Genomic DNA, 13,217 nt, shown 5'->3' on the forward strand with positions numbered 1-13,217 from the left:
GGGATTCATTTATTTTCGCATTTAAATAAATTAATCGAGGAAAACCCATCACTGGCGTTCGTTCGTACAAGATTAGTCCAGGGACGTATTGTTGAACGGTTTGCCCGCTGCGTTTCAGTGTGAGGAGGGGGTTGCCGAACTGACACGAAGTCAGATTACTGAGCAAATTTAAAATCAATGTAACCAAAAGAACCAGTCGCTTTCTTTTCAACCCAACGCCCATGTCCAACCCAACATCCACTCTGCCCGCAGCGCCGATTAATTTCGAAATAGCCACACTTTTAGGACAATTGCAAAGCTAATACTTTAAAAAATATATATTTCTGAGCTCAATGAACTGCTCTGGTAGTCACTTAAATCTACAAAGCTAGGGTAAGTCCCATTTTTAAAACAATATTGAACATTGGGCGGCACGGTAGCGCAGCGGTAGAGTTGCTGCTTTACAGCGAATGCAGCGCCAGAGACTCAGGTTCGATCCTGACTACGGGTGCTGTACTGTAAGGAGTTTGTACGTTCTCCCCGTGACCTGCGTGGGTTTTCTCCGAGATCTTCGGTTTCCTCCCACACTCCAAAGACGTACAGGTATGTAGGTTAATTGGCTGGGTAAATGTAAAAATTGTCCCTAGTGGGTGTAGGATAGTGTTAATGTGCGGGGATCACTGGGCGGCACGGACTTGGAGGGCCGAAAAGGCCTGTTTCCGGCTGTATGTATATGATATGATATGATGATGATTGAGTAAGGAAATATAGACTCGTTTGCTACAGATTACGTGCATCAGGGGAGAATATAGTTCTCTTTTTTAAATATAGTTCTCTTTCTTTCTTATAAGAAGATAACTGCAGATGCTGGTACAAATCGAAGGTTTTTATTCACAAAATGCTGGAGTAACTCAGCAGGTCAGGCAGCATCTCGGGAGAGAAGGAATGGGTGACGTTTCGGGTCGAGAGCCTTTTTTTCTTACTTGTTTTCTGAACGGATTGGTCTACATTTTCTCCTCTCACTTTAAGACAGGCCGCCGCACATATGTGCTCCAAGGTTAAACAGCGAGATTGTTTTTTAAATACTATTTCACAAGTCTTTCGTGTTGAATTGAATAAATGTTATTCGCCAAGTGTGTACACATGCAAGAATGTGCATTGGGGCTTCGCTCGCAGGTAACAACACGAAGTTACAGTGGACAATTAAAAATAAAACATTATAATTTAAACATGTGAAGAATGAAATAAAATACCAGAGCAAGAGGAGGCTACAGACTATTTAAAGTATCTTTATGATCCGAGGCGATATTGCCCTCGGACAGCGAGTTCGTGTTTTTCTTACCAATCAATCGTTGCATCTTGCAACCTCTTTATGGTTAGAATAAATTATTTAATCTCTTCGGTCAAGTTCGAACTGCCCGAAGAAGTATTTGCTAAGTAGTGATTTTTCACGAACCTAACCGTGGAGGTGTTTATTAAATAGTGCTTTTTCACGCACAGTGCGTTTAAATCGAGGGTCTGAATTTTTATAAGAAGTCTTTACAATATTTACCTCCTGTACCGCTCAACAATGGAACTGCGATCAGTATCTTTAGATTTCATTTCAGAACTCCAGCTTACAAAGTCCTCACTTTTACTGTCGAGCCCGAAACGTCACCTACCTATATTCCCTCTCTCCAGAGATGCTGCCTGACCCGCTGAGTTACTCCAGCTTTTTTGTGTCAATAGACAATAGACAATAGGTGCAGGTGGAGGCCATTTGGCCCTTCGAGCCAGCACCGCCATTCAATGTGATCACGGCTGATCATTCTCAATCAGTACCCCGTTCCTGCCTTCTCCCCATACCCCCTGACTCCGCTATCCTTAAGAGCTCTATCTAGCTCTCTCTTGAATGCATTCAGAGAATCGGCCTCCAATGCCTTCTGACGGCAGAGAATTCCACAGATTCACAACTCTCTGACTGAAAAAGTTTTTCCTCGTCTCAGTTCTAAATGGCCTACCCCTTATTCTTAAACTGTCGCCCCTAATGTTCTGGACTCCCCCAACATTGGGAACATGTTTCCTGCCTCTAACGTGTCCAACCCCTTAATAATCTTATACGTTTCGATAAGATCTCCTCTCATCCTTCTAAATTCCAGTGTATACAAGTCTATCTTCGGTTTAAACCGGCATCTGCGGTTCCTTCCAACACTTGTATTTTTGTGTAAAAGCAAGTGCCGCTTGGAATCTTTATGGGATCCCAGTGCATATGTTATATACAATATATCTGGGGAATTTTTATTTTACTCCAGCATTTTGTGAATAAATACCTTCGATTTGTACCAGCATCTGCAGTTATTTTCTTATTTTAACTCTAATCACTTTCAAGCTAAAACGTTGCGAAAAAAAAATGCTAAAAAAAGTTGAGAATATTTTCCACACAATTTACTGTGGAAATTGTAATATAAAGCAACGTTTATGTTGCAATTCGGGTTTTTTTCCAGTCAAGTTGCTAATTAATACCCAGCCAATGAATAATTGTAAATATTACCTCCCCTGCATACTGTTTTTTAATAACTATATCTTGAATTCTGAGGCTTAGATTACTGAGACACACACAGGAATGGATTGATAATCACACTAATGAATGATGCTGATTTCAGAATGAAAACTGGAAGATATAAAAGAATCACTGACAACCTCGCCACTAACTCAATTAAAACATCATGGAATTTCACACAAGGTCACGCACTCCGTTATTTTTACGTGTAAGCATACTGATTATTAATTTAGGGGGGGGAAACAGGAAGTTCGTTTAATTTTGCCTCATCTGGCCTCACATCGATCACAAATGTAACACGGTCCTAATGATGAAACCACCTTAGAAATTAATTGTGTTGCTTTTAAATACGACTTAACCTAGCCCTAGAAAACTAAGTGACTAAGTTCTTCCCTCGCACAATTAAAGCATGGAATAGTTTTCACCCTACTGTAGTTACTCAACCAGCCGAAACCAAATTTAAGGCAGCTCCCTTTCTCCAAGAAGCCCTTCTTGCTTAAGTCCGCACTCCGCCACCTCCAGTTTAAATTCCATTTGGAATATTTTGGACGATCGAGAACCAAGAACGAAGAACCAAGACTATCAGAAGAGCTCCTTGCGCTGAGAAATATATATTTTTTAGTATTAGCTTTGCAAATGACCCAAAAGTATAGCTATTTTAAAATTATTTAGAAATTAATTCACTGTCAATAATTTCATTTCTAGTTGAGTCTGAAGAAGGGTCTCGACCCGAAACATCGCCTATTCCTTTTCTCTAGAGATGCTGCCTGACCCGCTGAGTTACTCCAGCTTTTTTAGTCTTATCTGTTAGCTGAGTTTGTAATTCAGAGAATAGTTTAATATTCCAAAATTGATTATTTTATTTCGACTGAAGGACACGAAGCAAAGAGAGAAAAAAATGAATGGGAAAGAACTGTTTTTAAAACTTTTAAAAAAGTTTTCTTGATTTAATACATAGTGAAGTTGCACAAAACCCCCCCATACTCCAACTAATAACAGGAGGACAGACTCAGTGAAAGAAAGAAATTATTTGGATAAGTGATATCCTTGGCGGAACAAAATGTATAATGCAAGAGAAAACTCAAGGCTGATTAACATATATATATAGGATTAGGTTGGCGGACTATCTGAGTTTGGTCACTCCTCTGGGAATACTAAACTACTCCCTTCTCATGAAGGCAATGCTTTCTCACAGTAATAGACCCCGACTGTCCAAAGCAAATTGAAAAATTATAACCATTTTATAACAGGACTTGAAACCAGCAGTTCAGAGAATTCTGCAGTTTTTGTTTTGAATGGATCGTTTTAACATCTCGGTACAATTACACGCAGCCCAACAAACAGGGTTAACGATTACGCAGCCTTCAGAAAGATTTTGCAAAGACACTTTGTGCAGCACGGTTCAGAAGAGTTTAGTTTATTGTCACGTCTGCCGAGGTACGGTGAAAAAGCTTTGGTTGCGTGCTAACCAGTCAGCGGAAAGACCAGGTAGACACAGAATGCTGGAGTAACTCAGTGGGTCAGGCAGCATCTCTGGAGAGAAGGAATGGGCGACCCGAAACGTCACCCATTTCCTTCTCTCCAGAGATGTTGCCTGACCCGCTGAGTTACTCCAGCAATCCGAGCCCAGCCTAAAGACTTCCTCTTATTCAGCAGTTATTACATTAAAGAGAAATCAAATAGAATATATGGAAATATCGGCGGAGAACTGGACCTCTGTTTAACTATTTCAGTGACTCCAGATTAGAAATGAAGTGTGTGCGTACTGCCTGAAGGGTGGTTAACCATTTCTGAATTTCAATCGTGTCCTTTTAGAATAAGATTTCAAGACGTTTCGGGTCACCCATTCCTTCTCTCCAGAGATGCTGCCTGACCCATTGAGTTGTTACTCCAGCATTTTGTTTCGAGACCGGAAACGTCACCCATTCTTTCTCTCCAGAGATGCTGCCTGACCCGCTGAGTTGTTACTCCAGCATTTCTGTGTCTACCTTCGATTTAATCTAGCATCTGCAGTTTTTATTTTGTCCCCTGCAGTGGAAAGACATGGTTACAGTCGAGGCATCTCCAGGGTATAGATTCACCATCCGTACAAAGAGATTTGTGTACGCAAAACGCTCACTTTTGTGAAACATAGAAACATAGAAAATAGGTGCAGGAGTAGGCCATTCGGCCCTTCGAGCCTGCACCGCCATTCAATATGATCATGGCTGATCATCCAACTCAGTATCCCGTTCCTGCCTTCTCTCCATACCCCCTGATCCCTTTAGCCACAAGGGCCACATCTAACTCCCTCTTAAATATAGCCAATGAACTGGCCTCAACTACCTTCTGTGGCAGAGAATTCCACAGATTCACCACTCTCTGTGTGAAAAAAAACGTTCTCATCTCGGTCCTAAAAGACTTCCCCCTTATCCTTAAACTGTGACCCCTTGTTCTGGACTTCCCCAACATCGGGAACAATCTTCCTGCATCTAGCCTGTCCAACCCCTTAAGAATTTTGTAAGTTTCTATAAGATCCCCCCTCAATCTACTAAATTCCAGCGAAACAAGAGGAAGTTGTGTTCTAAGACTTTTATTTTTGGTGGACCACGTGGATTCTCCCATTCGGATAGACCCAAAATGCTGGAGTAACTCAGCTGAGTAAACGTAGCCTTCCTCATATGCGTTCAGTCAAGAAGGCTCCTCAAGTCTGTTCTGCTGCCGACCATGGCTCTCCACAGCTCTCCATTTTCCACACCATCCCTCTCTCTGTACGTTCGTTCTGATTACACCACCGTTCCTGCCACTTACTTTATTCTGCACGAAACAGCGATGTAAGCGGGTAAAACGATCCGAGCCCAGCCTAAAGACTTCCTCTTCTTCAGCAGTTATTGCATTAAAGAGAAGTCAAATAGAATATATGAAAATATCGGCGGAGAACTGGCTCTCTGCTTAACTATTTCAGTGACTCCAGATTAGAAATGAAGTGTGTGCGCACTGCCTGAAGGGTGACAATAGACAATAGACAATATTCGGCCCTTCGAGCCAGCACCGCCATTCAATGTGATCATGGCTGATCATTCCCAATCAGTACCCCGTTCCTGCCTTCTCCCCATACCCCTTAATCATTCCTGGATTTCAATCGTGTCCTTTTAGAATAAGATTTCAAGATCAATTTATTGTCACATGTACCAATTAAGGAACAGTGAAATTTGAGTTACCATAGATTAAGACTTACTTCACCACAATTCCTCATGTGTTATGAGTGTTTTGGTTTGGCTGTGCACTAGATTATGGTTTTTAAAAATATTTATTGAGCTTCTTTTTTTATTCTTTGTTTATTCTATTGGAGTGGCACAGCGGTAGAGTTGCTGCCTCACAGCGCCGGAGACCCGGGTTCAATCCTGACTACGGGCGCTGTTCTGTACGGAGTTTGTACGTTCTCCCCGCGTGAGTTTTCTCCGGGGTGCTCCGGCCTTCCACCCACACTCCAAAAAAAAACAAAACCGTACGGGTCTGTGGGTTAATTGGCGTCTGTAAATGTTGCCCAGTGTGTGTAGGATAGTGTTAATGTGCTGGGATCGCTGGTCGGCGTGGAGCCAATGGCCGAGGGGCTTATTTCCGCGCTGTATCTCTAAACTAAACTAAAGGTACAATAGATTTCCAAAAATCATAATAAACCAAGGGTTAGTGGAAATATGCGTGGTGAATAAAATTCATTGTTTTTAGTTTTTCATTGCTATGTGAATGTAGGAAAGGGCAAGGACTTTACAATCTGGTCTCCTAATCTGAGGAAAGACATTCTTGCCATAGAGGGAGTACAGAGAAGGTTCACCAGATTGATTCCTGGGATGGCAGGACTTTCATATGAAGAAAGACTGGATAGACTCGGCTTGTACTCGCTGGAATTTAGAAGATTGAGGGGGGATCTTATAGAAACTTACAAAATTCTTAAGGAGTTGGACAGGCTAGATGCGGGAAGATTGTTCCCGATGTTGGGGAAGTCCAGAACAAGGGGTCACAGTTTAAGGATAAGGGGGAAGTCTTTTAGGACTGAGATGAGAAAGGTTTTTTTCACATAGAGAGTGGTGAATCTGTGGAATTCTCTGCCACAGAAGGTAGTTGAGGTCAGTTCATTGGCTATATTTAAGAGGGAGTTAGATGTGGCCCTTGTGACTAAAGGGATCAGGAAGTATGGAGAGAAGGCAGGTACAGGTTGCTGAGCTGGATGATCAGCCATGATCATATTGAATGGCGGTGCAGGCTCGAAGGGCCGAAGGGCCTACTCCTGCACCTATTTTCTATGTTTCTATGCTTCTACAATGGAGACCACAATGGGGGGTAGTCTGAAGAAGGGTCTCGACCCGAAACGTTACCCATTCCTTATCTCCTGAGATGCTGCCTGACCTGCTGAGTTACTCCAGCATTTTGTGAATAAATACAATGGATAATACACTACAATGGTTCCCCTTGCCCAGAGTAGGAGAACCAAGAACTGTAGGACATAGGTTTAAGGTGAGGGGGGAAAGATTTAATAAGAATCTGAGGGGTATCTTTTACATGCAGAGAGTGGTGGGTGTATGGAATAAGCTGCCGGAGGAGGTAGCTGAGACAAGTACTATCACAACGTTTAAGAAACATTTCGACAAGTACATGGATAGGATGGGTTTAGAGGATATGAGCCAAATGCAGGTAGGTGGAACTAATGTAGATGGGACATGTTGGCCGGTATGGGCATGTTGGGCTGAAGGGCCTGTATCCACACTGTATCACTCTATGACTAAATGTGAAACGCACACCTCCAGATTCAGGGACATTTTCCGCCCAGCTGTTATCAGGCAACTGAACCATCCCACCACAACCAGAGAGCAGTGCTGAACTACCATCTACTTCATCGGGGACCCTCGGACTATCCTTGATCAGACCACAGATCAAGGGGCCACAGTTTAAGAATAAGGGGTAGGCCATTTAGAACTGAGATGAGGAAAAACTTTTTCAGTCAGAGAGTTGTGAATCAGTGGAATTCTCTGCCTCAGAAGGCAGTGGAGGCCAATGCTCTGAATGCATTCAAGAGAGAGCTAGATAGAGCTCTTAAGGATAGCGGAGTCAGGGGGTATGGGGAGAAGGCAGGAACGGGGTACTGATTGAGAATGATCAGCCATGATCACATTGAATGGCGGTGCTGGCTCGTAGGGCCGAATGGCCTCCTTCTGCACCTATTGTCTATTGTCTATTGACTTTGCTGGCTTTACCTTGCACTAAACGTTATTCCCTTATCATGCATCTATACACTGTGAATGGCTCGATTGTGATCTGGTCAGCACGCAACAAAAGCTTTTCACTGTACCTCAGTACATGTGACAATAAACTAAAGTGAAACTGAACTGGACTAAAGCTGTAATGATCAGAATCACCTTCCTCAATCGGAGTTAGGAAGTTGAGACGCGGCGTTATAGGAATTTGGTCAGGCCACGTTAGGTGTATTATGTGTAGTTCTGATCACCCCATTGCAGGAAGGATGTGAAGGCTTTGGAGAAAGTTAGCAGTGGAGCCTTACCAGAATGCTGCTGAGATCAGGGGATATTAGCTACAAGGAGAGGGTGGACAACTTGCATTTTTTTCTCAAGAACTTCAGAGGTTGAGGAGAGACCTGACTGCAGTATATAAAATAATGAGAGGCATAGATAGGGTAGACAGTCAGAATCTTTTCTTTTTTTTAGATATACAGCGCGGAAACAGGTCCTTTCGGCCCACTGGGTCCGCGCCGACCAGCGATCCCTGCACACGAACACTATCCTACACTCACTCGGGACAATTTTTACATTTACCAAGCCAATTAACCTGCATACCTGTACGTCTTTGGAGTGTGGGAGGAAACCGAAGATCTCAGAGAAAGCCCACGCAGGTTTCTGTTTCTGTTTTCTACTGCACAACCGCCAACAGCTGGGCTATCTCGTGCGGGTCTCGCTCGCGTGGGTACTGGTTGCAAAAGGGTTATTTAGATTTTTACGTGGGCAAGTTTTTGGTGAGACGATCCATGTCCAAGTTGGCGAGCTGTGACTTGAAGAGTGACAAGGTTGGTGCACACATCTGGCGGTGTCACGGGGAGAACGTACAAACTCCGTACAGACAGCACCCGTAGTCGGGATGGAACCCCGGTCTCCGGCGCTGCATTCGCTGTGAGGCAGCAACTCTACCGCTGCGCCACCGTGACCGCCCTAATTTTGCCCCAGCGTACAAGTCTGTTTGCACGCTATATAACTGTATGAGAAACCAGGCTAGTATTCCATCCTTCTAACCGCATGTTATGGGTTGGCCCCAAGATGTCATGTTGGTTGGCCCCATTTGCTGGCACCGGAGAAGGGTTGTCAGAGGGGAAAAGAAAGTAAAAACTTTTACATAAATCTTTCAAATTTAGTCGAATAAGATGCTTTCCTTCAAATAAAACACCTACTATTTATGAAGGTTTCAAATCGTAGATTCATGGCAGGAAAAGTCATTCAAAACCAATTAAAGATGTAATGTGACTTTTCAGTTCGAAACCCATCTGAAGACCTGAAATGTCACCTTTCCGTTTTCTCCTGTGTTGCCACCCGACCTGCTGAGTGTCTCCAGCACTTTGTGTGGTTTTATTTAATAAAACAGCGCCTGCAGTTCCTTGTTTTTACTCTAAGACGTTATGTACTCAAACAACACTCTTCGCGCATATGACGGTGGTCAATATATCATAAGGTCATAAGTATAAGAAAATAACTGCAGATGCTGGTACAAATCGAAGGCATTTATTCACAAAATGCTGGAGTACCTCAGCAGGTCAGGCAGCAAGACGCTACCTGACTTGCTGAGTTACTCCAGCATTTTGTGAATAAATAAGGTCATAAGTGATAGGAGCAGTATTAGGTCATTCGGCCCATCAAGTCTGCTCTGCCATTCAATCATGCCTGATCTATCTTTCCCTCTCAACCCCATTCCCAATGCCTTTACCCCCATAACCCCTGACACCCGTGTTAGTCAAGAATCTACCTATCTCTGCCTTAAAAGTATCCACTGGCTTGTCCTCCACAGCCTTCTGTGGCAATGAGTTCCACAGATTCACCACCCTCTGACTAAAGAAATTCCTCCTCATCTCCTCCCTAAAGGAACGTCCTTTAATTCTGAGGTTGTGATCCCAAGAGCTCCACAGATTCACTCAAGCCCATCCTTTCTGGAACCCACATTTCTCCACTCCTGTGGCAAATTTACCGAAATGTACTTCATTTTCCAAATTCCTCTTTTCCCCTCACGATCACCCCACCTCTGGCTCGGTACCTGTGTCTTCTGTCTTTGAAACACAAAGGAGTATTGAAAACCAAGGAGAGGCATAAAGTCATACAGCAATGTAACAGGCCCTTCGGCCCAACTTATTCCTGCTGACCAAGATGCCCCATCTAAGCAAGTCACATTTGGCCCATCCTATCCATCTACCTCCATACACTTTGTATACACTGTGTCTGCAAACAAAGAATCTCACTGTGCCCAGTCACACGTGACAATAAAGTATTCCTATTCCTTGCTACCCATCTACCTGGCTGTTAGGTGTTGTTATTGTGGAATTCTCTGCCTCAGAAGGCAGTGGAGGCCAATTCTCTGAATGCATTCAAGAGAGAGCTTGATAGAGCTCTTAAGGATATCGGAGTGAGGGGGTATGGGGAGAAGGCAGGAACGGGGTACTGATTGAGAATGATCAGCCATGATCACATTGAATGGCGGTGCTGGCTCGAAGGGCCGAATGGCCTCCTCCTGCACCTATTATCTATTGTCTATTGTATCTGACTCAACTACTTTCTCTTGCAACTTGTTCCATATACCCACCACCCATTGTGTGAGAAGGCCGGATCGCCGGCTACGGGAGTCAAGATCGTCCCATCAATGGAAGGTTCGAGGCCCCCGACCGCTGGAGGACAAAGAAGGGAAGAGATTGGACTTTATTTCGCCTTCCATCACAGTGAGGAATGTGGAGGAGTCACTGTGGTGGATGTTCATGTTACAATGTATTTTGTGTGTCCTGTTGCTTTCTATTGTTATGACTGTGTGGCAAATGAAATTCCTTGTATGTTGCAAACATACTTGGCTAATAAAGTATGACTATGATTATGATTGTCGAAGGTAGACACAAAATGCTGGAGTAACTCAGCGGGTCAGGCTAACTCTAACCTTAATCCTTCTCTCCAGAGATGCTGCCTGACCCGCTGAGTTACTCCAGCATTTTGTGTCCACCTTCGATTGAAACCAACATCTGCAGTTTTCTTTCCTACACTTGATGATGATTATGGTTATGAATGTTAGCCCTCAGATTCCTATTAAATCTTTACCCTCTCATCTTAAATCTGTGCCCTCTAGTTCATAATTCCCCTACCTTGGGAAAAAAGACTTTGTGCATTCAGCCTATTTATCCCCCTCATGTCTTTGCACAACTTTCTAAGATCACCCCTCAGCCTCCAGCTATCCATGGAATAAAGTCCTAGCCTGCCCAGCCAGCTAAGGCCCTTGGATCCTAGCAACATCCTTGTAAATCTTCTCTGAACTCTTTCAATAGACAATAGACAATAGGTGCAGGAGGAGGCCATTCGGGCCTTCGAGCCAGCATCACCATTCAATGTGATCATGGCTGATCATTCTTAATCAGTACCCCGTTCCTGCCTTCTCCCCATACCCCCTGACTTTGCTATCCTTAAGAGCTCTATCTAGCTCTCTCTTGAATGCATTCAGAGAATTGGCCTCCACTGCCTTTCGGAGGCAGAGAATTCCACAGATTTACAACTCTCTGACTGAAAAAGTTTTTCCTCATCTCAGTTCTAAATGGCCTACCCCTTATTCTTAAACTGTGGCCCCTTGTTCTGGACTCCCCCAACATTGGGAACATGTTTCCTGCCTCTAACGTGTCCAACCCCTTAATAATCTTATACGTTTCAATAAGATCGCCTCTCATCCTTCTAAATTCCAGTGTATACAAACCTAGTCGATCCAGTCTTTCAACATACGACAGTCCCGCCATTCCGGGAATTAACCCAGTAAATCTACGCCCCCAGCTTAATGACATATTTCCTACTGCATCTAGTTTAGTTTAGTTTAATTCAGAGACACAGCGCGGTCACAAGTTCTTCGGGCCACCGGGTCCGCGCCGACCAGCGATCCCTGCACACTAACACTATCCTAAACCCACCAGGGACAATGATTACATTTACCCAGCCAATTAACCTACAAACCCGTACGTCTTTGGAGTGTGGGAGGAAACCGAAGATCTGGGAGAAAACCCACGCAGATCACGGGGAGAACGTACAAACTCCGTACAGATAGCACCCGTAGTCGGGATCGAACCCGGGTCTCCGGCGCTGCATTCGCTGTAAGGCGGCAACTCTACCGCTGTGCCTCCGTGTGAGCAAAACTGTACACAATACTCCAAGTGCGGCTTCACCAATGTCTTCAACAGATGTAACATGCTCAGTTCTCTGGCTGTTGAAGACCAGCATACCAGAAGCTTCTTTCAACACCCTGGCTGCCTGTGATTCCATTTTCTGGGAACTATGGTTCAATGGGTCTCTATTTATCCCTTGTGCACCTGCACAGTGAAATTCTTTTTGCCCATTTACACATGCGGACGCCACCATGTTTTGACGTCTTTTAGTATAGTTTCGTTGAGTTTGGAGAGACAGTGCGGTAACAGGCCCTTCGGCCCACCGAGTCCGTGCCGACCTGCGATCCCTGCACACTAGCATTACCCTACCCACACTCGGGACAATTTTCAATTTTCACTGAATCCAATTAACCTAAAAAACCCCGTCTTTGATGTGTGGGAGGAAACCGGAGCAACCCGGAGAAAACCCACGTAGGTCACGGGGAGAACGTACAAACTCCTTACAGACAAGCACCTGTAGTCAGGATCGAACCGGGCTCTCTGGCGCTGTAAGGCAGCAACGGTAAGAAGCATGCAGGTACAGCAGGCAGTGAAGAAAGCCAATGGAATGTTGGCCTTCATAACAAGAGGAGTTGAGTATAGGAGCAAAGAGGTCCTTCTGCAGTTGTACCGGGCCCTAGTGAGACCGCACCTGGAGTACTGTGGGCAGATTTGGTCTCCAAATTTGAGGAAGGATATTCTTGCTATTGAGGGCATGCAGCGTAGGTTTACTAGGTTAATTCCCGGAATGGCAGGACTGTCATATGTTGAAAGACTGGAGCGACTAGGCTTGTATACACTGGAATTTAGAAAGATGAGAGGGGATCTTATCGAAACTTATAAGATTATTAAGGGGTTGGACACGTTAGAGGCAGGAAACATGTTCCCAATGTTGGGGGAGTCCAGAACAAGGGGCCACAGTTTAAGAATAAGGGGTAGGCCATTTAGAACGGAGATGAGGAAAAACTTTTTCAGTCAGAGAGTTGTGAATCTGTGGAATTCTCTGCCTCAGAAGGCAGTGGAGGCCAATTCTCTGAATGCATTCAAGAGAGAGCTAGATAGAGCTCTTAAAGATAGCGGAGTCAGGGGGTATGGGGAGAGGGCAGGAACGGGGTACTGATTGAGAATGATCAGCCATGATCACATTGAATGGCGGTGCTGGCTCGAAGGGACGAATGGCCTACTCCTGTACCTATTGTCTATTGTCAACTCTACCGCTGCGCCACCGTTTCCACAAGTTTCCACAAGCACCGTTTCTGCCTGCCCACTCGGTCTACTGGAGCTTCT

The sequence above is a fragment of the Rhinoraja longicauda genome, chromosome 9 (genome assembly GCF_053455715.1).
Source record: "Rhinoraja longicauda isolate Sanriku21f chromosome 9, sRhiLon1.1, whole genome shotgun sequence".
In the NCBI taxonomy this organism is placed as follows: domain Eukaryota; kingdom Metazoa; phylum Chordata; class Chondrichthyes; order Rajiformes; family Arhynchobatidae; genus Rhinoraja; species Rhinoraja longicauda.